The sequence below is a fragment of the Mandrillus leucophaeus genome, unplaced genomic scaffold, assembly GCF_000951045.1.
Source record: "Mandrillus leucophaeus isolate KB7577 unplaced genomic scaffold, Mleu.le_1.0 Scaffold105, whole genome shotgun sequence".
In the NCBI taxonomy this organism is placed as follows: Eukaryota; Metazoa; Chordata; class Mammalia; order Primates; family Cercopithecidae; genus Mandrillus; species Mandrillus leucophaeus.
Genome location: NW_012098654.1, coordinates 692966 through 698601, shown reverse-complemented (window position 1 = coordinate 698601; position 5636 = coordinate 692966).

The following is a 5636-nucleotide window of genomic DNA, read 5'->3' as shown; positions in this document are numbered from 1 at the left end:
GGGCCGGAGGACCCCGGGGGGAGGACACGGCGGGAAAGGAGGGGGCTTTCCGCGCTCTCTTGGTCGCGGGGTCCGTACGAGGGGCCACGAGCGGCGCTTAGCGCTGGCACCCCCCCAACTTGGGGACCTTCGGGGTAACTTCCCCGGGGCCAGCCCCTCCCTTCGTCCCCCTGCATCGGGACCTGGCAACGCCGTCCCTGGGGGCTCTCAGGGGACGGGGGCGGGGCGGTCTGGAGATCCCGAGCCCGCCCCTGCTCAGCGCAACCCGGAGGGGTCCGGAGGCCGCAGTCCCGCCAGGTTTCCCAGGCAGCGGCTTGGACGCGCCCTCGGCGTGGGGCAGGACTCGGGGGACCCACTGGGGACCAGTACGCGAGAGCACGCGAGTCGAAGCGGGGGTTGCACGAGCCGTGGGGGGATTGGAACCCCAGGGGGTTGGGACTGTAGGGGCGGGGACTGGGGGGGGCGTGCCGGAGATGTCCAGGTCTCGCGGTGCGCGTCCCTCCCTGGGCAACGGCCAGGCCGGGCCCCGTGGAACAGATCGGCTGCAGCGCGGGCGGAGACCAGCGTGGGGGCGGAAGCCGGGGCGCAGCCAGAGCCCGGGGAATCCTTTCAAGTTCTGGGTTCTCTTTGTTGCGCAATGGGGCCTCGCGGCCGCGCGGCCTCATTGGCCCAGAGCCGTGACGTCACGCCCCGGCCACGCCCGCGGGTCTTGCGGAGGGAGGCCGGGTGGGTCCCAGGCTGGTCGCACCTGCAGTCGGCCCTGCAGTAGGCGGGGAGGTGGGAAGCCAGGTCCTGAGATGCTGCGGGATGCTTTAAGTGCCCTGCAGGAGAAACTTCCCAGCAGGAGACAGTGCCATCCTGGGTCCCGTCGGCACTGTGGGGATCCCAGCCTGGGGTCTGGCCCTAGTGGCCGCTCCATTCTATGATGAATGAACAGAAAGGGTGCAATCCGTGGGTCTGTGGTCACTGTCCCAGAGCCAGACGGACACTTTGTTCCCGCACAACCAGTCCTCTGTCACTCTACACTTGGAACCCGGTGTCCACGCCCCGCCCCCCAGGACATTCCTCTCCCATGCCAGGACTACAGCACCCAGGAGTGCCTGTCCCCAAACCCAGCCCTGACACTATCCTCTCCATGTTGCCCTGAGCTTCTGCCTGAAGTATTCCCGTCTGCAGTGTGGGAACAGTGAGACCTGCCCTGCAGACCTGAGGCTCAGAAAGAGCTCAGCTCTAGGGACAACAACAACAACAACAACAACAACATGCCCTTTTCCCCAACAGTTTAGGGTTTGAGAGGCCAGGACTTTGGTGTCAGGCAAGTGGAGTTTGGATCCTGGCTCAGGCATGTGCTGGCCAGGGCAAACGGCTTCACCTCTCCCTGCTTCTGCTGGACAAGCTTTACAGTGGGGAAGAATTTTGGGGGCACTCACTGGAGGAGCATGCTCGTTTACAAGAGGATGCACGTGCCCCTGCCCACAGACCTAGAACCTTTTTTTTTTTTCTTTTTAAGACAGGGTCTCACTCTGTCACTCAGGCGAGTACAGGGGCACAATCACGGCTCACTGTATCTTTGACCTCCCCAGGCTCAGGTGATCCTCGCTCCTCAGCCTCCCAAGTAGCTGGGACTATAGGCTCACACCACCACACCTGGCCAATTTTTAATTTTTTGTACAGACAGGTTTTCACCATGTTGCCCAGGCTGGTCTCGAACTCCTGGGCTCAAGCCATCCACTCACCTTGGCCTCCCAGAGTGCTAGGATTACAGGCATGAGCCATGAGCCACGGCACCTGGCCTTCAGACCTAGAGCCTTTCCCGGCAGTAAGGCACCATTAGGCTAGACGAGAGGAAGAACTGGCACCGTGAAGGGCTGGGCTGGTTGCAGCCTATGGCTCCTTCCTCACCACCCTGCACCAGTAATCAACACGTGGACAGGGTGGGCTGGGCTGGGCCAAGGTCACAGGGGCTAGACAGAGCCTGTTGGGCATCTGAGGGAAGGCCTCCCAGTCTCACAGCCGAGGCGGCCCTGGGCAAGTAGAAATAGACGTTGACTTGGTAAGTGCATGCTGAGTCCAGTTTCCTATTTGATAGCGTAAAGACCACTGGTGTCTGCAGCCCTCTCGCCCACAGCGATTACTCACACTCTGCTCTGAACCCCCAAAAGGCTGCCAGGCACCCCAAAGGCTGGAGGTGGCCCAGTGCTCCCCTCACTCCTGAGGCTAGTCTGCCCCAGGTCCTGGTCCCAGTGAATATGTATCTGCCCGCAGGTCTGAGGCTCCCCAGCACCTCCAAGCTCAGTGTCTTGACCCGTAAGAGACAGCACAAGGCTGGGCACGGTGGCTCACACCTGTAATCCCAGCACTTTGGGAGGCCCAGGCAGGCAAATCACCTGAGGTTGGGAGTTCAAGACCAGCCTGACCAACATGGAGAAACCCCATTTCTACTAAAAATACAAAATTAACTGGGCGAGGTGGTGCATGCCTGTAATCCCAATACTTTGGGAGGCCGAGGCGGGCGGATCACAAGGTCAGGAGTATGAGACCAGCCTGGCCAGCATGATGAAACCCCGTTTCTACTAAAAATACAAAAATTAGCTGGGCGTGGTGGCACGTGCCTATAACCCCATCTATCCAGGAGGCTGAGGCAGGAGAATCGCTTGAACCAGGGAGTCAGAAGTTGCAGTGAGCCGAGATCATGCCACTGCACTCCAGCCTGGCAACAGACCAAGACTCTATCTCAAAAAAAAAAAAAAAAAAAGCACAGCTCAGTGAGCTGGGAGGGCTTTAAGAGAGACATTTATTTAGATGGGGAGGCTTTGCTGAGTGCTTACTATGTGCCTGTCTGCATTCTAAACACTTTCCCTGGCATAGTGCAGTAACTACTCACAACGTTTTTCAAGGTAAGTATTATGTCCAGTTTACAGAGGAGAAAACTCAGGCACAAAGGAGTCACGCGACTCACTGGGAAGCTGGTCTTGGGGCCCTGCAGCCTCAGTGGAGTCCACGTTCTTTCTCGCATACCATATGGCCTCTACGCTGCACTCAGGGTGGTTTACTAGGCACGGCAGGGGCTGGTAGAGTCCAAAGGACCACCCTGCCTCCCACGCTGGGTCTGGGATGGGGAAGAGGAGGCTACTGTGCAAGCAGAAATCTAATAAACATTTGGGAAGGAATTTCCCTAGCTACAGCATTCCCCCTCACCCAGGAGGCCAGCGAAGGAGCCCCAATGTCGCCCAGACTAGGCTCCTTCCACAGGTCAGGGGTCTGGGCAGGTCCAGGGCAGGGGCACCAAGATGAATGAGACACATTCCTTGGGGCCTCAGAAGGTCCAGGGGAAGTCAGGCCACAGACAGACCAAAAGAACTCTGGACAAGAGGCTGGGCACCATGGCTCATGCCTGTAATCCCAGCATTTTGGGAGGCCGAAGCAGGTGGATCACCTGAAGTCAGAAGTTCGAGACCAGACTGGCCAACATGATGAAACCTCATCTCTACTAAAAATACAAAAAATTAGCAGGGTGTGGTGACAGGCGCCTGTAATCCCAGCTACTTGGACGGCTGAGGCAGGAAAATAGTTTGAACCCAGGAGGCAGAGGTTGCAGTGAGCCAAGATCCACCCTGGGTAACGAGTAAAACTCCATCTCAAAAAACAAAAGAAAGAACTCTGGACAAGACAAGCAGGAGGCTTGCCAGCTGGTGGCTGGGACATCGCTGCCTTCCCTGCCCGAGAGCCAGGGGCCTTGGCTAAGGCAACAGTGGCCCCCCACCTTGAGCTGGAGATATTTCCTCTCTGGGGGACATGGGGCGTGTCTGGTGCTGTCGATGCCCATGAGGACCAGAGCATGAGAAAGAGAGCAAATGAGGCTAAATGGGCCCTGGGTGAGAAGGGCCAGTTAAGTGTGATCAGAGCACAAAGTAGGCCTTCACTTGGCACTTGGCTTCTCCCACATTGCCTGCCTGGGCTGCAGCCAGAGGGCTGCCAGGCTGGTAAGGGTGAGGGAGGGACTCGCTGCCCAACCCCCTGGCAGGATGGGTGCTTCCCTGCTCCCCGCCACGTGCCTGCTGCCCAGCATCCTGTGCCCCTGACTCACGTGGAAAGGCCATTGGCACTTCCTCTGACTTCAGAGTCAAGCTCTGGTCTGGTTTACGGGCTGTCTCCAGGCCCTTGCTGCCCAAGCCAACCAGAGCATGAGACTAGCCACCACCCCAGAGCACCCACTGTGTGCCAGGCCTGGGCCCAGGGCTACAGAGATGTGGCTGCTGTCCACCTCAGCCTCTTCGTAGAAGAAGCACTGAAGTCTCTTAGAGGAGAAGGTACAGTGACCTTGCCCCAGCCATACCACTGCTGTGTGGGGGCTTTAACCCCCGCCCGGGGTCTGGCTGTGGAAGGCCAGCTGGGGGCTGACATAGCAGACTGCCTGCCCCCTCTCAGGGTGGTCAGGAGAGTGGTGACCAGCTCCCTTCCCCAACAGGTCACTTGGGGAACAGGAGAGGGAAATGGAGGTTCAGGGGGCATGGTCCTCCTGGACATGTCCTCATGTGGCCTGATGAAGTGGAATGAAGGCAAGTGCGGCAGAGGTGTCCACTGTGGGGGGGCTCTGGCATAGGCTGTGTGAGGATTCTGGAACATTTGATGACAAGAGGACTTGTTCTGGGATAGTGCCAGGGCATGCACAGGGCAAGAGTGCCCATCTGGACCCACCATGGCTGGTTCCCTGAGGATTCAGGTAACCTGGAAGGAAACCCAGATATTGAGCTTTGACCAGGAGTGGATGGAAATGAAGGAATACACACTTACTGGGCACCCCCGTATACAGCCCCTGGGTGTCAGGGACATGGGCAGGAGGGTCCTCCCCGGGGGTGGAGAGGAGGGTGCAGCCTGATGTAAGCCAGGGCCAGATAGGTCATGGTGCGCCGGGGCCTTCCCTGCCTTAGGGCATTTGTGCTGCTGTAACACAGTACTTAAGACCCAGTAACTCATGACGAACAGATTTATGTCTCGCCAGGTGTGGGAGCACTCGCCCTGTAATCCCAGCTACTCAGGGAGCACTTGCCCTGTAATCCCAGCTACTGAGGAAGTTTAGATGTGAGGATCGCTTGAGCTCAGGAGTTTGAGACCAGCCTGGGCAACATAGTGAGACTCTGTCTCTAAAATATAAAAATAAGGCCGGGTGCGGCGGCTCGTGCCTGTGATCCCGGCACTCTGGGAGGCTGAAGTGGGCAGGTCACTTGAGGTCAGGAGTTTGAGACCAGCCTGGGCAACATGGTTAAACTCTGTTTCTACTAAAAATACAAAAAAATTTAGCTGGGCATGGTGGTACATGCATGTAGTCCCAGCCACTCGGGAGGCTGAGGCACAAGAATGGCTTGAACCCGGGAGGTGGAGGTTGCAGGGGCTGAGGTGGTGCCAGTGCACTCCAGCCTGGGTGACAGAGCAAGACTCAGAAAGAAAGAGAGAGAGAGAGAAAGGGAAAGAAGGGAAGGAAAGGAAGGAAAGGAAAGGAAGGAAAAGATACACATATATATATATAAATGTTTTTTTCAAAAAAGAAAAGCTGAGAAATCCAAAATCAAGGTGCTGGCAGGTTTGGTGTCTGGCAAGTCCTGGTCTATGCTTCAAAGATGGTGCCTTGCATGCTG